Source organism: Lissotriton vulgaris, chromosome 2_2 (assembly GCF_964263255.1).
Source record: "Lissotriton vulgaris chromosome 2_2, aLisVul1.2, whole genome shotgun sequence".
Taxonomy (NCBI): domain Eukaryota; kingdom Metazoa; phylum Chordata; class Amphibia; order Caudata; family Salamandridae; genus Lissotriton; species Lissotriton vulgaris.
The window spans coordinates 18549437-18575158 of NC_141688.1; positions in this window are offsets into that span (position 1 = coordinate 18549437).

Consider the following 25722-nt stretch of genomic DNA (forward strand, 5'->3'; position numbering starts at 1 on the left):
TAGCACAAGTACTAAGGTTTGTGTTTCCACAGTGATAACACGCCATCGCCCATTTTTAGCGGATTTGTATTTATTTAGCTTTAGTAGCGCTTTGTGTATTATTTCTGTGCTGTTTACATTTGTTTAAGCGCGTTTGCCGCTAGCGCTGAATTGCTGATAACATTGCCTTGTATTATCTCGTGTTGTTTGCTGGCTTAGCGCTTTGCTGTAGTAGCGCTTTGTGTATTATTTCTGTGCTCTTTACATTTGTTTAAGCGCGTTTGCCACTAGCGCTCCGCCGTGCCCCCCCCCTCCGCCTCCATTTTGTTTGTTGTGCTAGTCCTCGTGTGCCCGCCCCGCCTCCCAGCTGAAACGCCCTCCCACTGTCCTGAAGTAGCGCTCACCTCCCTACAGGCGCCGTGACTCACTCCTCTTCCACGAGCAGAGTGGTCGCTCCCAGTGTCCCTGCTGACTGCTGGTATTGTAGCGCTGAATTGCTGATAACATTGCCTTGTATTATCTCGTGTTGTTTGCTGGCTTAGCGCTTTGCTGTAGTAGCGCTTTGTGTATTATTTCTGTGCTGTTTACATTTGTTTAAGCGCGTTTGCCACTAGCGCTCCGCTGTGCCCCCCCCTCCGCCTCCATTTTGTTTGTTGTGCTAGTCCTCGTGTGCCCGCCCCGCCTCCCAGCTGAGACGCCCTCGCCCCTCCCCCTCCACCATCCATATATGACAGTTACTCCCGCGCGCAGCGTTCACGCGCAGCGACCGCGCCCAATCCGCGCCTAAGGTGCGCCAAAGGTAAGCCCGTCTACGCCCGTCCGCGCCTGGACCGCGCCCAGCGCCAGACCCCCTGGCCCCCGTCCCTCCCAGCCCCCCGCATTACCTACGATGCCGCCACCCTCCTAGCCCTTAACCCCGGTCGCGTTCCCAACTGCGTCCAAGCCGCCCCTGGACAAACCCATGGACCTTTCTCCTGCTTCTCCTGCAAATTCAGCGGCACCGACAACATCTCCGCTACGACCACACCACAGATTCCCGACCCCAACCATCTACAATGCATCCTTCTCAACACCCGATCAATCCACAGGCACGCCATTGACCTATGGAATCTACTAGACACCACTTCTCCGGACATCGCCTTCCTTACGGAAACATGGATGAATGCTTCCTCCGCACCAGACATCACCATCGCCATCCCTGAAGACTATAAGATCACTCGCAAAGACCGTACCAGCCACACAGGAGGAGGAATCGCTATCGTCCATAAGAAATCAATCCGCATATCAACCAGCTCTGACGTCAACCTCGCCAACTCCGAACACCTTCACTTCCAGATCCACATCGACCCCAAAACCACACTCAGAGGCACCCTCCTCTACAGACCACCAGGACCCCGCGCAAAATTCAGTGAAGACATCACAGACTTCATCACCCCACACGCGCTCCCCTCCAAAGACTACATCCTTCTGGGAGACCTCAACTTTTACCTCGAAAAGATCAACGACCGCAACACCGCCACCCTCGTGGACAACCTCGCCAACCTCGGACTTAAACAACTAGTCACTTCCCCCACCCACATCGCAGGTCACACACTCGACCCCATCTTCACCTCCAGCAATCATGTCTCCTTCAGCCACACTACGGATCTCCTCTGGACTGACCACAGCTGCGTTCACTTCACCTACAACAAACCAAAACCCAGCATCCACCTCCAACCTACCCTGCAAAGGAACTGGAACAAAATCACCACGGACCAAATCTCCGCTTCGCTCCTTCAAAACACCCCAGCCCTCTCTTCTAACGCTAACGAAGCCGCCGCCAACCTCACCCTATGGTTATCCAACACCGCTGACACCTTAGCACCACTGAAAAAACGTCAAAACAAACCTGGCAGCAAGAAGGCCTCATGGTTCAACGATGATCTCAAGAAGTCCAAGAAACTCTGCCGCTCCCTTGAAAAGGCCTGGAAAAAAGACCCAACCACCAGCACCAAGGACGCCTTCAAAAACGCCACCCGCACTCACCACCAACTAATCCGAAAGGCCAAGAAAACAGCATTCAAGGATCGACTTGACAACAACGCCCACAACAGCAAGGAACTTTTCAACATCGTCAAGGAATTTTCCAATCCCTCGGCCAACTCCAACGACATCACCCCCTCTCAAGCCCTCTGCGACTCCCTAGCCTCATTCTTCCACAACAAGATTGCAGACATCCACAACAGCTTCGACAACCAACCCGGAAACCAACCCTCCCAACCATTTGCTGAACATTCTCCCCCCGTGAACACCCTTAACGACTGGAACCCAATCTCCACTGAAGACACCATCCGCCTGATGAATTCCATCCACTCAGGATCCCCCACAGACCCATGTCCTCACCACATCTTCAACAAAGCAGACTCCGTCATAGCACCGCACCTCCGAGACGTCATCAACTGCTCCTTCAACTCCGCCACCTTCCCGGAAGACTGGAAACACGCTGAACTCACCGCCCTTCTGAAAAAACCCACAGCGGACCCCACCGAACTCAAAAATTACCGCCCCATCTCGCTTCTTCCATTCCCGGCCAAAGTCATCGAGAAAGCTGTCAACAACCAGCTCGCCGCCTTCCTCGAAGCCAACAAATCCCTCGACCCCTCACAATCTGGCTTCCGAGCAAAACACAGCACTGAGACCGCCCTCATCGCAGCAACAGACGACATTCGAACTCTACTGGACAACGGAGACACAGTCGCCCTCATCCTCCTCGACCTCTCTGCAGCATTCGACACAGTTTGCCACAGCACACTTTTACAACGCCTCAATAACATCGGAATCCAAGGAAAAGCACTTGAATGGATCACCTCGTTCCTCACCGGAAGAACCCAGAGAGTCCGCCTTCCACCATTCAAGTCCGAGGCCTCTGAAGTCATCTGCGGCGTACCACAAGGATCCTCACTCAGTCCCACCCTCTTCAACGTATACATGAGCCCCCTCGCGGCCATCGCACGCCAACACAACCTCAACATCATCTCGTACGCGGATGACACTCAACTGATCCTTTCCCTCACCAATGACCCCAGCACCGCCAAAACCAACCTACACGAAGGAATGAAAGAAGTTGCCGAATGGATGAAACAAAGCCGTCTGAAACTGAACTCAGACAAAACAGAAGTCCTCATCTTAGGTACATCCCCCTCCGCATGGGACGACTCCTGGTGGCCGGAAGCCCTCGGAAAAGCACCCATCCCGACAGACCACGCACGGAACCTAGGCGTCATCCTGGATTCTTCACTCTCAATGAACAGACAAGTCAGCGCCGTATCCTCTTCCTGCTTCAACATTCTTCGCATGCTCAGAAAAACATTTCGCTGGATCCCCTCCGAAACAAGGAAAACAGTCACCCACGCTCTGGTCACGAGCCGACTGGACTACGGAAACACCCTCTACGCAGGTACTACCGCAAAACTGCAGAAGAAACTCCAACGAATCCAAAACGCCTCAGCCAGACTCATATTAGACATCCCACGCAACAATCACATCTCTGGTCACCTTAAAGACCTCCACTGGCTACCCGTCAATAAGAGGATCACCTTCCGACTGCTTACCCACGCACACAAATCACTCTACGACATCGGTCCAGAATGCCTCAACTCACGACTGTCCTTCTACACCCCCTCCCGCCAACTACGTTCTTCCAGCCAAGCCCTCGCCACTGTACCTCGCATCAACAAGACCACCATGGGAGGCAGATCCTTTTCATACCTGGCTGCTAAAACATGGAACTCACTCCCCGCTTACCTTCGCCTTACCCAGAACCACCTAGCATTCAGAAAGCAACTTAAAACGTGGATATTTGACAAGTAATCCTCCTCCCCTTCCTAAGCGCCTTGAAACCCTCCGGGTATGTAGTGCGCTATATAAATTCTTTGACTTGACTTGACTTGACAATAGAGCACAGGCCAGCTACAGGGACCCAGCTAGGCCTGCTGAGCAAAGTACCTTAAATCCAGGTCGCAGAGCATTTCGTGGATCTGCGTCGAAGAAATTTCATGCAGCAGAGGCAATGCGTGGGTTCCAAGATGTGACGAGGTTGCGGTGTGAGGTTGTGTTGCGTCTACATCAAGGATATTGTCAACAGGGCTTGTGATGTGTAGCCCAGTGTTGAGTATGCACAAGGAGCAGCAGAGACAATGGGTCGGTTCCGAAGAGTGGTGTAGCAGCACTGCAGAGTTCCATCATCGTGGTTGAGGCGGTCGTCAATGAGGGCTGTGAGGAGCTTACACCGGGGAAGCATTGCTCAGTGGTGGCTCTGAAGGTGATGCAACGACTCCAGTCCACGGAGCAACAGTACGGAGGCCAGCCAACTAGCCCTTGGAGTCACTCTGGGTTCTGGGGTCAAGAGATGCAGGTCCAGTCCTTCTAGCCCAGGCAAAAGGGCAGCAGGCAAAAGATCAGCAGAGCAAAGGAGGAGTCCAACAGTGTGCAGTCCAGCAGAGTAGCAGTCCTTCAGCAGCACAGCTGTCCTTCTTCCTGGCAGAGTATCCACAGGTCCAGAAGTGTATTGAAGTGGCAGTGTCTGAGGTCCAGTACTTCTACCCAACAGTGGGTCCCGTGCTCACTAAGCCACTGGAGTCAAGCTATCCTGGCTGAAGACGGCTGATAGCCAGAAACCGGTCCTAGGATGTTTGATTCTGGTCCAGGAAAGACATGGCTTGGCAGTTCGGGCTGGACTGTTCCCATGAGGCACAGGGTCAAGACTGATTTGCATATGGCCATGTCTGAACTGGGGTGGCTTGGTGATCAAAATAACAATGGATTAAGCCTAGATCTGTGACTTGGGTGAATGTTTTGCCATTGGGCAACATTCCGTCCATCATCTTGTGTTTTTTGCTGTTCACCCTATTGGGAAGGGTATGCCCAGACGTGGGTCCCGTGCTCACTAAGCCACTGGAGTCAAGCTACCCTGGCTGAAGACGGCTGATAGCCAGAAACCGGTCCTAGGATGCTTGATTCCAGTCCAGGGAAGACATGGCTTGGCAGTTCGGGCTGGACTGTTCCCGTGAGGCACAGGGTCAAGACTGATTTGCATATGGCCATGTCTGAGCTGGGGTGGCTTGGTGAGCAAAATAACGATGGATTAAATCCAGATCTGTGACTGGGGTGAATGTTTTGCCATTGTGCAACATTCTGTCCATCATCTTGTGTGTTTTGCTGTTCACCCTATATGGGAAGGGTATGCCCAGACTGGGCTCCGTGTTCACTAAGCCACTGGAGTCAAGCTATTCTGGCTGAAGACTGCTGATAGCCAGAAACCGGTCCTAGGATACTTGATTCCGGTCCAGGGAAGACATGGCTTGGCAGTTCGGGCTGGACTGTTCCCATGAGGCACAAGGTCAAGACTGATTTGCATATGGCTATGTCTGAACTGGGGTGGCTTGGTGAGCAAAATAACTATGGATTAAACACAGATATTGTGCAACATTCCGTCCATCATCTTGTGTTTTTAACTTTTTAAAAGTAGCATTTATGAATTGCAATTTGAAATCAGACTTCACCATAAGTTTAGATTTTATATTGTGATTCAAGAGACACCAGACTTGAGGATTTATGTTTTCCCAAATGGGAATTACTCTTATAAAATGTAAAACGTTAATTCCAATGTTATCCTTTCGAGAGCTCGGCCTTGCAATAGTGAAAAATGACAGAGTTTTTCACTATCAGCATATTGAAACTTAAAAGTACAAGTCCTGCCTTTTAAATACATTGCACTCCACCCTCTGGATTGTCCAGGGCCTACCTTAGGGGTCAGATGTAGAGGATAAAAAGGGATGGGCTGGCCTCCAAAAGATTTATTTTGCCAGGTCGGCAGTATAAACTACACAAACAGGCTCTGCAATGGCAGGCCTGAGACATGGTTATAGGTCTACTTTCATGGGTGGCACAATCAGTGCTGCAGGCCTACTAGCAGCATTTAATTTACAGGACCTGGGAATGTGAAGTGCAAATTTATTAGGGACTTATGAGTAAATTAAATATACCAATTGTGTATGAGCAATGTTACCATGTTTTAGAGAGAGCACATGCACTTATGGTCCGGGATGCCCGCCACCCCTTCCACCACCAATCCCCATGGGAGGATTCAGACACAGTTTTGAACTTTTGGAAGGCAGGGGGCCTCACGACCCCCCCCTGCCGTATTTATTAAAATATGAAACAAAATTTAAAACTTTAAATTAAAACGTTTCATGTATCAAGTACAAATTCAACTTCAATTACATTTTGATGAAGACAGGTATTCAGGCTAACCTTAACAAATCTCTAATACAAAGATTTCCTAGCCGAGTCTAACATCATGGCAAATGCATCACATTCGAATTTGTACAACCTAACATTAAGGGCCAACGGCAAGGTCTTAACCGGTGTCAGATCCCTATCACCAACTTCCCGCCCTCACGTGTGAGTGGCGCATGCGCAGAGAACTTTACCCTCGCAGCCAACTGTAACTTCCCTTGTCGTGGGGGCCCCCTTTCACTCGACGCCATCTTAAGGTCGTCCGAGTTCCCGTGCGAGGTATCCGTAAGAAGGACAGCGTGGACTCCCCCCCCCCTTTCCCCGCACTCTCTTCCGCCGGAGCGGATATCCGGCCCCCGGGAAATTCTGGGGAGGGGCATAAAGCTGTCTCCCCCTGGGAGGGGCCTATGGCCGTCTCCCCCTGGGCGACCCATCCGTAGTGGGTGCCGCCCCCCGTGGGAGGGGCTAATGGCCGCCTCCCCCCGGGCGCTCCAATCCGTAATGGGTGGCGCCCCCCCTAGGGACCTTGAAATCACTGCTCACCGATCACCGCCACAGGTCAGATAGTTGACCGACTATCTGGCCCCCCACACCTCCTATAGGTCCTGTCTCCTCAAACCCACTAGCCAAGCAAACATGTCTCCTATCAGTAAGTCATTACCCACCCTGGACAGGTGTATCCCATCATCAGAATAACAATGATCGCCCCAGATGCACCCATGAGAAATGCTTTGGAGATGAGCAGAGCGAAACAATTTCTCCATTTTATTATTGACCCTCTTTACCGAATGGTTCAACGCTGTCGTGGACAAACCACCCCGCCATACCCTTCTGGGAAACATGTGAGACCAGGCAATCGTACATCCCGGGAGCCTTTTTGCTAACCAGCTAACTACAGTAAGTATGTGCTCAACTAAAGCCCGTCTGCCCAGTCTTACCAACTCATTGCCCCCTATGTGCACTATGACTACAGATGGTGGTGACCTGTGCCGCCCTAATAGTTCCTCCACAAAATTCTGTAGTCGGTCAATACAGAGGCCGCCTTTCCCATGGAAGGACACCCTGAACCCATATTTCTCAGATGTGTGAATCGCATCACCTGACTTGAATATGTCCCCGGCACGCCTCACGTATGAGTGGCCCACGACCCAGATCACTCGATTTCCATTCCGTAATCCTGTTGCGGTGGTTAGCTGATCTTGGGCCGGTCCCAATTTCCGCCCTGCGTCACAGGCTCGTGAAACTGTAATCCAAACAAAAGACAACAAGCGTGAGTGCACTTTGTCAGTCATTTACAACATGTGCAGTCGCACATACCTCTTGAAACAATTCAAAGACCAACGGCCTAACTGTTTCACCTTGTCTGCCTGCAGACCTAGAGCCGTAGCTTCTGTAGCGGCCCCTATTCTGAATGAATGAGTCCCAAAATCACTCGGGTTCAAGCCCACTGCTGCAATCGTAAGTGCCAGCACCCTCTGAAACTGAAATCTTGTCAACGGGGTGCCATCCGTATGTCGCAGCAGGCCCCCCCCCCACGTTGTCAACCTTTGTTTTAGGTAGGCCTCAACATGCCTCACTGGACAACCGGGACTACCTGGAGCGCGCTGCAACACAACACTATTCCCCTGGGCCTCCTGGTCCGTTTTTGACCTGGCTATCGAGATCAGCAGAGAATCCCCCCTTATTTGGATGTGATCCCTGCGCAGACCTCCTTCCGTATCTTTCTTATTAGTCGCCACTAGTTCGCTCACCCGCAGGGCCCCATAGAACGCCAATGTGAACGCTGCTCGGAATAGTATTACCTCGCTTTGCGAGGAGCATGTCTCTTCTAGTTTAGCCAGCAAGGTGGTTAACTTATCAAAACCTATCGGGTGCCTGTTATCCTTTCTGCAACCCTCTAAGTGCCGACAGCCGTGCAGGGCCTTCCTGACTAGAAAGGAGTCCGTCGGGTCCCTCATCCTATGGAGCTGTGTCATAAATGATACGGCGGCCTTATACCGAATTGCGGTTGCCGCCGACCGGCCTTCCTTATGAAGTGCCACTAAAAATTGGACAAAGGACTCCTCCCATCTATGCTCCCATGCCAACCCCAAAAAGGCGCAGTACGAGCGGAACTCCCCTTCATAAGCTTTCCTCGTCCTTGGCGCTAAACTGGCTGCCACGAGGTTTTGTAGTCCGGGGCACCGATTTGCCATAGTGCTTCGGGAAATGGCGCCGCCACTAGCTCCGCTGATTGTAAACAATCCCTGAAAGCCTGCATTTTGAAACGAGAGAGCGCATCAGCTGCATTATTCAGTACACTCGGCACATGTTTTGCCCTGAACTGTACGTTTAATCTCATGCATCGCAACACAATCTCTTTCAACAATCGTAAGATCCATTTGCAGCGTGCTGCCTGCTGATTAAGGTGCTACAAGGGACTTATTTCAACGACATTGACTCTTAGTCGGCGAGTGGTATCTCTATTTCACACTCTTAAGTATCCAGAGGATATCAAATTTGTTTCAAACACAGCATAAATGCATGGAAGGTGCAGATAAAAATAGAGCTAGAGAAGGAAGGTTTGTTCTGAAATAAATCTTTACTTTGTAAAAGTGACAAGGGATGTAAACATAAATCAATTCAAGCAAAAAAGTCATGAACAAAGAAAGACAAAGAATTTTTTCTATGGTTCATAACCATGTATATCAGCTCCAAATAATTCAAGCAAACAACCCAAATTAAACAATAAAACGTGGTTGTAAGTTGGCGTCTAACGACAGCGATGAAGGAGATGATAGCAAGATGTCGACGTTTCGGTCTTTGTTGTGTTCATCGATAAGACCATCATCAGGACGATGTTATGTTTCAATGCTGAAAACAACTCCCTATGTAAAAATAAACCAATTATTATAGACTGGTAAAAACAAATCAAATTAACAATTTTCATGAACCCTACAAAAGCTCTATACACATATAACATAAAAGTTAGGGACAGTATCAACCCCTTCCCGGTGATACCTCCATTCAGTCTAAAAATCAAAGAGCAGTCAATATGACTGAGAACAAGTTTGTGCGGATATTAGGTATAATAACCTAACTAAATCACTCCATCAAACATTTATAAATGATCTTAGTTTAAAAAAAGGTATATAACCTCAATTAGGTGAATCAAAAGCAAGAAATTCTGTGTCATTCAAAGACTTGGAAAAGACTTAACCTTAGTGAGTGTCATAATGGACTCACTTGTACATGTACATTCTTCCTTATGTATCAAGACATCTTTATCAGGACATTTTCACAAATGATCTAATGACACACTTCTTGAAATGTACATCATGTAGGCACAACAACAGTGTCTTGAGTTAGCAATAATTAAAAGATCACATTACAACAGCTCTGAACAAATTCTCTGTACTTAGGAACAAGACTGCATTTTTATATCCAGAACAAAAGATAATGGCACAAAAATATATAATCGAGTTTGTCATCATAAATCGCATTGTCATCTCACAACATAGAGCATTAAAATAGAGCTCTGGGCATGTGTATTATCAAAAACAAGTAACATACCAAAAAGTATTTAGAGGGGGCCGCGTTTAGGTGTTCCAGCGGTCTGTGAAGCAATCTATGGGGAGAACAAATCTACAGGGAGAAAACAGACCCTATCAGTCTATCAGGCAAAGACCAGAGGTGCATTGAATAAAGCTAGATTAGACTAAAATCAATCTACCTCACAGCAAGGCGGATGCAAGCCCACGTTTTTCAAATGTGTTGGGTAGTCCAGGCCGAATAGTGCGCTGTTCTATCTGCAACCGAGGAAATTGAATTGTATTAGGCCAGTAAAAAACGCGTGGAAATGATAATTATACGAGTATTAGCAAAAAGAGGCTCTGCGCAGTTGTTAACAGGTCGGATCCTGAGGATCAGTGGTTCAGTCGATGTATCGAGACGAACCGATGGTGATTTTTCCGTGTTACTCGAGTTTTTCTCCGAAGTAAGTACCTTTCGAAGCTAGATTTGAGCGGTTGCGCTTTGCATTAAAATCCGTAGATGTTCAGTTTAGATAAATGGCGGCAGAAAAGAACTTCTAGTCCCAGTTATATAAAATAAATGTTTCCCTTTTAAATAACTTGGCCGACTTTCAATTCTCTTTGACTTTATCTAAACCTGTTGAGCTCCGTTACTCTTACTCACTCAGGATTGGTGCTGACAAATTGTGAATGAGCCGGTACTCCCCCGGGTCCCTTTTTGGCACCACCCCTAATGGGGAGCACACAAGATCACCCGTTGGTGGGTCACAAAAAGGTCCTGCCAATCGCCCCAAGCTAACTTCCTTGGCGATCTTTTTGGCGGCAACTGTCGGGTTGTGCTGAACGGACAATTGGTTCTTACAAGAAGTGGACCCACGAAAATTGCCCGCCGGGATCCTGAAGCCATATGAGAAGCCATCTCACAGAATCCTGGCGGACACATGATCAGGGTATCTGTTCAGCCAAGGGGTCAAAGCCAAGATATCTACGGGCGAAGATGTGTGCTTCTGGGGCACCGTATCAATCCTGCTTGTACCCCCTTTTCCTCCTGTGCCATTGGCCCTGGATCGGCAGCTAGTTCCAGGATGTGAGGTGTTACCACAGCCAGAGCACGCGTGCCGGAACCTACACGTTCCCTGCGGCCTGTTACACGTTCTCTTGTTGAAACCCCAACACACCCCTCGCTTACTTCCGTTCCCGCCCGACCTAGGCTGAGACTCTCCCCCGCAGCTCGGACGAAAGGGCTGTGACTGCCTCTGTGGAGGAAATGCCCTGGAGCCATTCGTGCTCAACCCCGAACCTCCCGCTGATCCTGGAAAGAGCTGCGCATGCCATGATAACGTATCCAGACAATCCCAGGTCAAAGCCTCGTTGAATTCTTTCGCTTTTCTAAAAGCCACATCATATCCTTTCCACTCCTCACCTCCATACTTCTCATGGAAGTTCGTGATCCTGCTCTGATAACAAGCCAAGTCACTCAACAGTTCTGGTGTATGTTCGGCGATAATAGCCACAAAGATAGAAAAGGCCCTGATCCAGTTCATCATTGACTCCTCGACCCTGAATCCCGCCATCTTTGCCCGCCATACACTGGGGTGCCATAAATCCTTCTGGGTCTTTGCATATTCTAGCTCTCGATGATCAGTCAATAATGAAAACATACTAATATACTTGTTGGCCCACACCATCTCTTTAGTAACCATGGGAACATGTTGCGCCAAGCTTTCCCGCCTTGAGGGTACCGCGCCCTCCCCCATCATCGGTAATGATCTCTTACCAGCTTCCGCCGCACTTCCAGCCGTGTCCGTCGCTTTATCTTGGTTGCCTGCCGGGACCACCTTCGCCACCTGTGGGGAAATAGAAGGCACCTTCGCTGCCCCAGCATCCCTTGTCTGCCGTAACTGTTTAATAATTAGCCTAGCTTCTTCGGCCGGGTCTCCCGCAGCCGTGGATCCCCCGCTCCCTTTTTCAACCATGGAAGCACAGCCGCTAACTGAAGCGCTAACTCCGGAGGCATCTGATCGTTCTCCAGCGGTGTGATGACTACCGGGATAGGCAACCCACCGTCCGGTACGGGTAACGGGCTGGCCGCTGGCGCTACTGGGATTGGTGGTATCTCCACCGGGACTGGGGCCTCGCTAGGACCCGCTTTCACCCTTCTCTTTTTCCCCTTATCCCCTGGGGTAACATTTGGCAAAGCCGGCCCTATGACTCTCTTAGGTCACCCTGAGGGGGCAGCTTGAGCCTCCACCTGTTTTCTGAGGGCCGCCAAGCCGCGATCCAGCCGGTTTACTTTACCGAACTTTCGGTCCATCGCCGCAACCTGGTTGACCAATGTACGCAGCATTTCTTCCCAGGCACATCCGCGTTCAACGTTAGCTCGGTCTGTCCTTCGGAAGTGACTCGAACTCCAGCTACGCCTTGATGACTGAAACAGAAAAACAAAGATTACAAGTTTGAAAAAACTGCAGCTTGTTCCCTTGAGGGCTCATGAGCGACGAGTGGTGCAGCCTTCAGAGCGCAGGAACAAGAGGACGCTTCCTTGGATTCCTGCGCCTTTTATCCAGCGGCGGGAGGGCGGGGCCGTGCCCCCAGCACGCCCATCGGTACACGGACTTCCGGGCGGGTGTTTAGGACCACCCTTTTTGGGCGGTAGGGGCGTGCTCCGGCCACGCTGCTTTGGGCATACCGGCCGGGACACGCCCCCCGCCCGCAATGGTTTCCCCGGGGATCAGGACACCCATCCATACGTTCGGGGTGACCGAGTGGTCTCCCCTTTCCATTAGCACTGGTTAGCAGTGGTAAAGTGCTCAGTCAGCAAAAGGCCAGCAAAAACAGATTCAGCAAAAAGGGGTGGAGGAAGAGAAAAAGTGTGCGTGAGACCCTGCAGAAAAGTTCTGAAACTCACATAGGGGCTCTTATCTTAGTGCACTTTCAGAACCTCAGGCAGCCAGGAGTTAGGAACCAGCTTGTCACCAAATCTGTTAAGATTGGTTTGCACCTCAAAAATGAAGAATTCGGATTACACGAATAAAGTAATTTTATTGGGATAATAAAGAGTACCTTACTGTTCGTGTACATCTAACAGCCACGCCGTCCACCACCAACTGTCGCTGCTGGAATGTCTGTGAAGGCACAAGGCAAACACATAAGAATCAAGATCTCCTGGCATAAGGCCACAAGATAAAAGTAAGTAGAATGCTATATATAGCACGGCTATTGTACAGGCCCATAGATGGATTTAGGGCTACTGGCCGCAGTGGGCCCTGGGCATTTCCCCGGTGGGCCAGAGGGGTGGGGCCGGGTTCTTCACTGGGGTCCATTTTGCAGCAGTGCTGCATTATCGCCCCCTGTACCAAAGAGGGAGCGGTGCTTTTGCTAGCACCGCACCCCCATCTGTGCATGCTAATGGGGCCGGTTGAGCAGCAAACTGTCAGGGCTGGTTGCTGTTTCCAGTCCAGCCCAAGATGGATTCCCTTCAATTTCTGAAATTCTCAAGAAACCTGTTGTTTCCAAATTCGACCTTGACACAAGTAGCTTCATTTTCAGCATTTGGAAATTACACTGATCAGCTATACTCAAAATCAATCTTTGACAAAACCCTAAAAAAACTGTAGACAAAAGCAAGACATGGGTGTGCTGGGTAGAAGCAAACTAGGGATGACAGTTGAAAAGACCAATAGATGAAGAGGGCAGGCCAAACGTCCCTACATGTTTGTATTTTTTATTATTTTTTAGTGCATGAAATTGGTGGAAAAGTCAAAGCTGGCTCCATCCTTGCTTGTGCAGTCACTTATTAAAGGGGCAGGTTCTGCAAATCCTAGTTAATGGCCATTGTGTGCTGTGGCAGATTTGCACATCAGTGCAAAATTAATAAGGAGTCTTAATATTCCCTTATTTTAATTATTTGTGTAGTGTTAGCATAGTAGAGCAAATTTATCTTATTTTGATGTGTTTTTAATTTCGTTGATTTTAACTACTGTAACTAAACATTGACCGTGTAATAGGGTGGGAGATGCCTATCGTAGACTACACTCCTCGATAATTATACTCAGGATTAATGAACATGAACACAGGGGCCAGTAGTAGTTTATTTCCTCACATGGACCCTCACACAGTTCCTTCACCCTCAAGATCGTATTCTTTCAATAATTCATTGTGGAGCATTCAGGACTCATGTATTTGTTCATTTCCAAAAGTGACTCTGGGGGCACTTTGGGCCATATGCATCAACACATTTTCCCATAGACACAGAATGGCCAAAACCCTTTGATGCATCTGGCCCTTTATCCTTTTTTACATGAGAACACTGAACTGAAAGAGTTTCAGTAATAACAAACTTGGATATGTTTTGCACAGACGCACGTCACGTAAACGTAAACGAGCTGTGTGCAGGAGAATCCAAAGGTTCTTCCTCATATCACGTTTTCAGATCCCTCTGAATGTTTTATTATTGCTGTAGATGGATCAGGTGTGTGGCATTGTGTTACACAACCTCCTTCAGTACAACCTTGGGGAGACTGCTGCTAAAGGTTTCTGCTTGAGACATAAATGGAACTACGGGAACATAGCACCCACTGTGCCCTCTGAGACAAGAGACCAGGCCAGCTGCTTGCATCATCAAAGCGTCTGTAATGCCAGGCATTTGAGGAAATATAGTTAAGGCCATAAGATGAAGCGACAGCGCACAAATAAAAGGTAAATAAAAAATAAGATTTTTAAAAGTTAATCGCAAAGAACAACCCTAATTAGTCCTCTCCTCAAATATTTTCTTGATGTGAAGTACTTAGAACAGTATTTATATCTCCAACAGCACCCATAGAAGCACGCTTTAATCTTCCGGAATTTCATTTTGTAACACTACTCCATAATTGAAGTATGCATCGAAGTATTTATAATAAAATCCGTTGCGTGATTGTTGTGGTTTTGAAAATATAAGCAATATTTTAAAGCGTGTAATGCAGGAGGATGACGTAATTCAGTTGACTACAACTTTCCAAACAGGGGAAAAAAAGGATAAACGTCTGAAAAAAGCAACACGTGGCTGGCTACATGTAATACGAAAATAATAACTTGTAAGTGGCATTGTGTTTATATAAAGCAGCGATCTTAGGGTTCTGGAGATAATTATGAACAAATGAGCATGTGGCCTTGTGCTTTATCATGTTGCAGAACCCCTAGATAGACCTTAATAAAGCATTATGGCCTACAGCCAAGGTCTGTAACAGCTGCAAGACGTGGGGGGCTGTAATAAGGAAGAGGGCCTTTAAAAACCTGCAAATCCCAAGGCACTAGGGCTATATTGATAACAGAAGGTGTCTCACACCGAGAGTAAATGTTCACATAAACAGGGAGAAATAGACATGCATTGGAATGTTGGAACTGATGGTCGTATAAGCCATTTTTGGCCCTGAACGATTTTATTTTCTATAACTGAGCTTTCAAAATCGAATGTTCTTTACACCTTTAGTCATTATGAATTCTTTACATATTTTTGAGTGCTTACCAGTATTAACAGTGATTTCTAAATCAATAATTCACTGAAATTGTGTCATACTTTTCAATTATTATAGTAAGGTGGTCAAAATTCTACTCAGGAGTGATGTGCATTGTTTGAAATAAATTCAATAGTAGTGTACAAACGTGGTCGAGTTAAAGATTTGTTATTGATAGTGAGACATCAAAAACACCCTACCATCCTGACCGGGGGGGGGGGGGGGCGGAGGGGGCGGGAGGGGGCTAAATGGATGACACAGACAATTTTTTTTTTAAACAGTTCTTTATTGTGATTTTAACATTTTATCCCCCCCCCACCCTCCAATACAGGCAAATAATTTTATAAATATATAGATAGTCCAATATACGCATAGTTTGAACATGTAACATATATATATATTTTTTTTGTCCCCTTTTTTCTTACCCTTCCCTTCTTAAACTGAACATAGTGAGTAATTATTAGGGGCCAGATAAACAAGACAATTAATAATCACAGTAATACATTAGATAAGCAATTTAAGCCGTCTATCATAGACCATCCATCCAATGAGTTAATGTGTACCAAATTTTTAAACGCCTCTTTTTTTTTTTTTTTAAACCTTTACTGCCATAAATTGCTTTTTCCAGACTATAAGTCGAGAGTAGTCGAGCCCGCCACTGTTGAAAGGATGGTGGAACCTTATCTAACCACCCAGATATTAGGCAAATTCGAAACACGGCCATAGAAACAAACAAAAAACCCTTTATGTTATCGGGATGGTTCTCGTTATCTAGCCCCAGAATTATTTCTGTAGTTGTAAATTCTATTTTAGTCTCCATTACTTCAGAGAGAAAGATAGATATGTCTCTTCTAAATGCGCATAATGCCCCACAAGTGGCAAACATATGGATTGATTCTACGTCTGGCATCAAACATCTGGGGCAGAAGGTCCCTTTACCAGTGCTCCATTTAGCTAGTTGATAAGGAGTATGATATAATGAAAAAAAGGTTTTATAAAATTGGGTATATAACTTTGAGGACATTAATAGCTATTGGGACATTTGAAATGAATTCTGTATAGCTAAACTTGATAGCCCAAGTTTACCCTGCCATTTTAGTATATTTTTATCCATATCATCCGGAACACCAGTCATTAGATTATTATATAGTACCCCAATTTTAACATTACTACATTGTACAACTATTTCTATTAAATCATTTTCAAGCATAGCCATACCTCCTCCCCCCTTTTTCATGATAAAATCCCTCACCTGTAGATATTTTAAAAAGTTCCTGTGTTCCAGGCCATATTTATTTTTTAGAGATTCAAATGACATAAAGCCAGCTGGCTCATAAAGACAGCCGACTTGTACTATACCAAGTCTAATCCACCGTGTCATACATGAATCCGAGAAAATCTCTGGGAGGTTTTGATTAGTTATAAAAGTTGTGTAATACGAAAATCGACCTAGCCCTAAATGTTTACGAATCTGGCTCCAGGCAGCGTAAATTCCCGATAAAGTTTTAAACCGCACTTTCTTAAAGTGGCAGTCATACGTCAGTCGCCACAAATGTGCGCCTGCCAAACTACCCAGAATAAGTTCCTGAGGCGATGGGACTGATCTCTCTGTAGTATCCTCACGGTTAATCTTAAGCAATAAATTACTGTTTTAAGAATTGTTGCCCACCAGTAAATTTTTAAGTTGGGGAGTGCCAGGCCACTTCTATCTATCGGTAGAGTAATACATTTATTAGCTCTACGAGTTTTCCCATAGTTCCAAATAAAGTGGGAGAAAATTCTATCAATTTCCTTAAATAATAATGGTTCAAAATTCAAACAAATAGTGCGGAAAAAGTACACAAATTTGGGAAGATATAACATTTTTATTACATTACACCTTCCTATGATTGTTAGACATAAATTATGTAATTTTTTTAAGCCTTTTTCGGTTTGTTTGGTTAGGGGATCCATATTAAGTTTAACCAAGTTATTTAGATTAGCAGTGAGATTGACACCCAAATATATTGCGTTGTCCGTTACTCTATCATCCACAAAATTACATTTATTATTGATTATAATTTGGGTTTTAGATTGGTTTAGTTTATACCCCGAGATTTCCCCAAATTTACTTGCCTCTTTCTCCATTTCCTCCACAGATTTATTCGGATCGACTGTCACGATAGAAATATCATCAGCATACGCTAAAGACTTGGGGGTCCATTATGATGTCGGGCGGATTTCCTCCGCCAGGCTGGCGGTGGCTACAGCCAGCCTGGCGGAGGAAATCCGCCCGACATCATCAGCCCAATTCACCCCGCCACATTAGTATGGCGGGAGGGACCGCAGCGGTGACAAACACCGCCCGCATGTTTTCCACCCCGGTCGCCTTGCGGTCGGGGCGGAAAACCAGTAACATGGTGGCGGTGTCTGTTAGACACCGCCCGCCATATTACAATGGGCTGTGGACAATGTCTTTCCGTGGCGGCAATGCCGCTACGGAAAGGCATGCGGAGACTCCTTGCGGGGGCACGTTGCGGGCCCCCTGGGAGTCCGTGGCTTGGGGGGTGCACATGGGGGGTACCTATGGTACCCCCCTGCATTTCAAAGTGCAACATGGCAGGCACCGCGCGGTGCCTGTCATGTTGCCCTTTGAAAAGCACAACGTGCACTTTTACCATTGCGGCGGGCGGAGAATTCCTCTCCGCCCGCTGCAATGGTAAACATACAGGATGCGCCCGCCTGCATGGCGGGTGCATCCTAATGCCTATGTCGGGACCCCCGCACTGTTAGCGGGCGGTCCACTTCTCTGTTAGGGTGGTGGGCGGCCAAAGCCCGCCCGCCATCCTAATGGACCCCTTAGTATCACCATTAGATGTCTTTATGGGAGTTATAGATGTATTTTCTTCCAGTCTGTGGATGAACGGATCAATAAAAATGGCAAATAACAGCGGGGAGCACGGACAACCCTGCCTTGTACCTCTTGTTACTTCAATTGAAGCGGAATTTGCACCATTAATCGAGACCGCGTTTTTTGGGTTGACATACATCTTACGTACCGCGTTGGTAAATACCTCCCCAATCCCACTCTTTGACATGGCGGTCCATAAATAATCCCAGGAGACCCTATCAAAAGCTTTTTTCGGCATCTAAGAGAATTAATGCCATAGGGTCTCCTGTTACTTCCGCCATGTCAAAGAGTGTGATCACCCTCTGAATATGATCTGTGGTGGATCTACCGGGAACAAATCCATGCTGCCTGACGGAGATTATTTTATGGATAACCGGGGCTAGTCGAGTAGCTAATAATTTGGAGTACATTTTTGCGTCATTATTTATCAAGGTAATAGGACTTAAGCCCCTAGTTCAGTCGGATCTTTGTCTTTCTTTGGAAAGACGATAATTTTGGCCTTGTACCAAGATTCCGGTGCATGCACCCCCTGAAATACCTGTATTATAAGTTTGGTCATAATTTCTTTTAATTGCTTATGAAATTTAGCGTAGAATTCCATTGGAATTCCGTCTAAACCCGTAGCTTTACCACCGGGTAGGCTATTGATAGACAGAAGGATTTCAATCCAACATGGTATTTCTTCAATTTTTTCTTTGTCAGTCTTAGGTAATTGAATCCCTGTGCCATAGTCCAAATATTCATTTATTTTAGATTGATTCTTCCCGGTCTCGGTGTAAAGATCCTTGTAATAATTATGAAAAGCTTCCCTAGTCTCTTTTGGCTCGTTAGTAATAGCTTTAATGGGATCTCTAATTTTAGTGATTGTATTATTACTAACCTGCTGTCTGGTACGGACAGCTAGTTGATGTCCTACCTGTTCGTTAAGCTCGTAGATTTTCTCTCTGTTCATGGTAGCTTTTAATACAGTTTTGGTAGTTAGTATTTCTGTTATTACATTTCTTGCGATTGCCACTCTTCTTACATCTCCTTCTATGTCTGCGTCATTCTGTACAGCAGTCATCAAATCTTCCTCTTTGCTGAGGAGATTATTTTGTAATTTGATTAGTTCTTGTTTAGCTTCTTGGTTATGCCTGATCGAAAATCTAAGGGTTTCTCCCCTTACTCCGGCCTGCAATGTATCCCAGACAACATCTAAAGGAGCACTCCCAAGGTTATTAATTAAAAAGTCTGTGATCCACATTTCCATCATATTGCAGTATTTGGTATTAGTCAATAAAGCTCTTTCAAATGTCCAATAACTGCGTGACACAGACAATTCATTTAAGTGCTATTCTTTGAACCGCTAGAGTGGGTTTGAAGAATTAGTTGTACTTTAGAACCGGAGAGGTTTAGGAGGCTGTTCCATAGTTGAGGTCTAGGAAAGTGGAAGCATCACAAATTGGAAGCAATTTAAAGTCGAACAGCTAGAAGGTGCAATGAGTTTATATAGATTAAGCAGGTGTATGTTTGTCAGGTGTTAGGGGAAGTAAGGTGGGACTGCACTGTAAATGGCTATGTGGCTCGCGTCAGTTGAAAGACGGTCCTTTTGGAGAAACTGATAACTTTGTTTTAGGAAACAAATACATTGTTAAGCAGTTCAAGCACTACACTATTGCCATAGTCTAATTTGCTGAAGATTAAAGAGTTTATCTTGCTTGTGGTCATGTCAAATGAGAAATGTTGGACAACGTTTTGGTCACTAAGGAGCTGACATCAGGCGATTGTGGTATCCAAGGTGTTACACATGCCAAAATCCAAGCTGGAGTTGAAATGCACCCTAACATTTATTGTGGGTGTCACAGTGTCGACTTGGCAGGGGAAGCATGCCCGGAGAAACAGATGTGGCATGGATTCGGAGGAGCTCTGTGTTTGAGAAGTTCAGAGTTTGAGGTCAGAGCACCATCCACTACTGAAGATTATTTTTTAGTTACTTTGACATTTTTTACTGAAACTGGGCTATGAAATAAGGGAACATGCGGGATATGTGAGCATGTCAATGGGAAGAGAAGTCATTAGAGATACAACATCCCCCGAAAGAAACAGAAATATTGTATAAGGAGAGCAGAGCACTGGTCCCATAGAGGGCTCGTTTACTGGAAGGAGAGTTATTTATTAGACAGAAAACAAGCATCTGAAATTTAGGGTGGGATCAGTTCAAGTCCTATGTTGAATTCAAAACGAGCATTTCAAATTTAAGATGAGATTCATTCAAGTCCATTAATGGAGAATCAAGAGAGAAAACGTTCAAAAGCAAGGTAAAATGGTTAGCAGTGTGAAAAACACTGGCAAGGTTAAGTGAATAAGGATTACAGAGGCAAGCATGAGGGCAGTCTCTATGGAATTAAATTTCATATGTCACATTTCCGTGGCTCCGAAGAGTGAAGTAACAGAGTGGGTCTGCCTGTTAATTACAAACCAACTAAGGGTTTTTACGCACAAAGGTCTTAGATACAGGGAGGTTTCAGTTATGAGACAGAAAAGGCGCATCACAGTTTTGAGGCAGTCAGGATGGGTTTCAGAAACGAATGACAGATTGAGTATGAAGAGGCAAACTTAAAAGCTAAACATTGCAAGTCACTTGGCCTGGTTGGGGAGAAATGGTGAAAACAGGTTTTTTGCATGGGTAGGAGTGGAGATAACGGGGCAAGGCCACTTATCTTAATGTAGCCAGATAAAAGCAAACACAAGGAGATAATAGACGGAGCGCTGAAACTTTTCAGACACTCACCCGCAGTCACAGATCTGGGTTGATTCCATCATCGTTCGTTAGCTCACTTTGCCACCACAGTTCAGACCATGCCATATGCAAATCAGTCTTGACACTGCTCCTCATAGAACAGTCTAGCCTGAACTGCCAAGCCAGGTCTTCCCTGGACCGGAAACAAGCATCCTGGGACCGATATTGGGGTAACACCCCTCATCAGCCAGGCTAGCTTGAATCCAGTGGCACAATGAGCAAGGGACCCACGTCTGGGCATACCCTTCCAACATAGGGCGAACAAAGAAAACGCACTGAGGTAATGGACAGAGTGCTGAAACTTTTCAGACACTCACCCGCAGTCACAGATCTGGGTTGAATCCATCATCGTTCTTTAGCTCACCTCGCCACCCCAGTTCAGACCCAGCCATGTGCAAATCAGTCTTGACCTTGTTCTGCCAGAGTAAGACTTATTTTTACTCTGGCGGGCGGTTTTTTGATGGTCCTACAGCTGTGCCTTTCAAAATGTCAACGCTATGGGAGCATCACAAGGCAGTTTCTGCAGGTCATGGGCTGTCAAGTTCATGCCCTGCAGGAACTGTGGGTGCATACACACAGGGGGTATAACATGTGCCCGGCTGCATGAACCCCATGGTGTAGAGGCAAAAGAGGCCCCCTTTGTTTCCTCAATGCCACATTTTTCATGGCAGTCACACTGCAATGAAAAGTGTGTCAGTGAGAAAACTCCTAATATGCTTGGTCTTGGTACAGCGGCACCGCCAGCATATTTGGTGCCTCAGACCGCTGCACCACTGCCAGGGATCGTGGATCTCGGGCTTAAGCTGCATTCCAGTGGCGGCCCAACCACCAAAGTCCTAACGCAGCGGCCAGGCCGCCACCACTGATTCTGCAGCCAATTGGATCCCAAACTCATAATGAGAGCCATAGTCTTTCTGTACAGGATTTAAATTGTGTTCAGATCAGACTAGACTTTAAATGCTCTTGAATCAATGTATCCATTTCAGGACACCAAACCCACATTGGCTCACACATTTCACAGCCTAAATTCAAGACACTTCTGTATATTAATGACATTGTGCTCAGTGACTGCAAGTTTCTTTAATACCATAGGATATTCATCAAAATGACTGCAAACAAACTTAGCCTATTTCGGTTTTGTGTTTTAAGGTTTGCCTGTTAAAACATAGGCGCAGATCTTGATGTAGTGGGACCGCCACCGACAGGCTCTCAGTGGCCATCCTACAGATAGACAGCCCTTTGGTCCGACCGCAGCATTATGATGGTAGTGGTCGGACCAGAACCATTGTGGGTGGGAGACCGCCGTCTCAGACAGGCTGAGTCAAAATTATTTCCTTTGAATGGTGGTGATGCCGAGGCAGGCACCGCTGTCAGGATTACGATGTCCCTTTGCGACAGCCTTTTCATGGTGGTCTGACCGCCATTAAAGGCTGATTAAAAGACTCTTTGGGGCCCCAAACAGTGGCGCCTCCCCCGTTGGCCCCTGCAAAGGGGCTCAGAGAGCACAGGGAGTGTGTCAATGTACATCCATGAACTGTGTGCCATTCACCACCTGGTGCATGCCACACGGTGCATGGATGTGCACAAAGTGCTCTTTTACTATGCGGCTTGTGCTGCAGCCCTTTTCCTGGGTCACAGTACAAGCCGCCGTGTTAAATATCACTAATTTGGTGGTCAGACTGCCGTCTGCTTGTCGGGTGATACCCTGACCCCGTTGATAGCAGAGTTGGTACGACCACCCGCTATCATAATCCGGCCCATAGTTACAGAGATCCCTGGAGGGAGTTGTTTAACTTCCCAGAGGAGGGGCTATGTATCCTGGCTAACTCATCTGCTATTGCACCTCTCTCCTGCCGTTTAAACTGGTTGGTTGTAAATACTCAGGCACATCGGGAATGTCAAGCCCTTAATCTCCCTGCAGGCCCCTTCTGCAGCAAGGAGAACACATTAAAAAATGAAAGGTAACTTAAGGAGAAGAGCCACCAGGTGCAAATACATGGCTGAATCTTAAGTTCCAACTGACAAATGTAGATACTGAATCCATCCTATACTGGCAATGTGATGAAATCATACAAGTAAGATTACAACATTTCGTCCAGATTTTCCATGGCCAAACAATAAAATAAAAATACATAAATAGACTTCCCTCAAACCTTCACTACATTCCTATTCATTCATCCGCCCAGCATGGTATTTTGTAATCCTTTTCAAGACATTCCAAGGATAAAATTTCTTGACAGTCACAAATGTCCTCTCTAAGACACACACATTTTACAGTCATAAAGCGCTTTTGCCTGTTTCAATTCCAAAGTCTCTTGAACCTGCAAAATTTCACTATACATCTTATTTTCCACCCAGCCTTCCAGCCAAGCTGGGCATAATTATAAAGCTTGTCCAGGCAAATGCTAAAAGGAGGAAATGTGGTTATTGAGGGTGGCATAATCGTGAAAACACTGGCATGGCACATATTGATTCAATCAAAGCTTTATTTCATGCACCCACTATTAAATGCAGTAGTAAATCATTGATGATACATTGTTGGTGTCTGTAATGCTTTTCAATATTTTTATAACTCCTGATCCATAAACCCTATTTTATTTTATGTTTTATGGTGTCTTTTAAACATTAAGGCCCTGATTAAGATGTGGGGCGATGTGACACCATTCAGGAAGGGGAACCGACTCAATCCAGGTTACCCGCAGCATAAACTCCCATAGAAAAATTTACATTCCCAAACATCCCTGCACTGTGTGGCAGGCACCTCACGGTGCGGGGATGTTGAGGGGAGCACCCAGGGCCAAATTCAGAGTGGCAGGGGGCTTTGCTTGTGGCCCCCAAAGTCAGTTTCCAACAGCCAATCCATGTCGGAAAGGCCGACATGGATTGGCTGTCGGAAATGAACATCATAATTCCACCTGCGGAAACGCTATCCTTGATGGATTATGAGACCTTTCCGACTGGCTGACAGGCTTCTTGAGCCCATCAGAACCATGTCGGATTCCCCGGCTGGTTTAAACCCTGGCCACCATCATCATAATACAGCAGTCGGATACTTTCTGACTGACATTGTAATTAGCTAAGTAGGTTTGTTTTAACTAAGTAGGTTTGGGAATTTTTTACCATATTTATTCTTAAATATAATGCAGTTTTGTTGTTGCTGTTGTAGTATACCACTCTTTTCTATTGGGAAGGCCTTGCCAATCATTGAATGCTACTACGGGTAAGCTTGCTATCACTTACAGAAAACTGTATACTTTTAGTTGCTATATTGTTTGGTTTTTTCGAGCACTCAGCCACAGCTCATATCAAGACTAAGGTCTGTCTCTCCCCCTCGTTTCACAATATAGCTTCCTACTCAATGGCCTTTTCTAAATGTGAGTTTTATGATCTTAGCAACTTCTGCTAACTTTTTGTTACAACCCCTAACCACTAAGTGATCTCTATTTAACTGCCCTGTAAAATATTTGCCATAAAACGAGGCAGCTGGCACACATAATAAAGTGGCATAACAATTTACAGATTTATGCACTTATCTGTTATAAAAAATGCCTACACATCCAGTACCAAATTCATTAACATGTTTTTCAACTAATTTAATGGCCTTCTAATACTCAATGGACACCTGTAAGTGCTCAAAAATAAGTAGAGTTTCTAACCCGAGTGATGCATTAAGAATGTCTATGTGGACTAAAATTTGTGCATGCGCTCACCCTCAGATATATGTAAAAAGTGTCTGAACCATTGATTGGACACAATGTAAAGTACAAAATATGGGAATACATTAATATCGGAAAAAATATTGTAATGCAAAAATATATCAGTCTAGAATTTTGTCAAGAATATTGTGTTTTTTTGGTAAGTAATATTGTTTTTAAGTATATCGTTGATAATATTGTTTCCAGAAATATGGTTGTTAGAAATAGTTGTTCTTTATTTTAATATGTTTTAGTTAATTTATTAAATTTAGGTGTTAGTATTGATGTATAATTGTTGTTAATGTGATAAAATAGAGTTAGAAATTTTAAGTTATTTAGAATACATTTTTTATGTAGCTATAATTTATTGTATTGTAACAGGTTGTTGATTTTGTAGGGATACAGGGTAGGTAGGTATTTAAATAAGAAATATTTTTAATGTATTTTTAATTTTTAATTGCTAGTTCATTATCAATTAATTATTAATTATATACATTGTAAGTGTTATATTTTTATTTAAAATTGATATTAACTTGTTAATTTAGTTTTGTTATTAGTAATAGTAAGTTATATTTTACAGGCAGGTTTCTGGGTTTCTAGGGGTATGGGGAGGAGTATAAGTTGTTAAAAATGGAAAACTATTGATAATTAGTTTTTAATTGTTCATTAATTATTTGATTTATTGTTATTATGTAAATATGTTGAAACAAATTTATTTTAATTATATTTTAGCTGTTGCTGGGTTTGTAGGGGAATAGGACGTGAAGTTGAAATAAACTGAATATTTTTTCATTTAATGCTATGTTTTAAAATTAAGTGTCATTTAATTATTCACTGTATAAATTACTTGATGTATTCAGTATTGTTTAATTGTTGTAATGTTTTATTTTTTTTAATATGTATTTTAGTGTTTATACTTTTTTATGTATGTATTTTTAATGCTGTGCTTTTTTCTTTTTGGTTATAGTTTTCAAAGAAAATAAATATATAATATTTGCTATATTAACTGAAATGTATTTATAATTTATTAATTAGTAATTCATTATCTACAATGTTTATATATTTACTAGTTTGTTTAAAAATGTATTTATTTGAT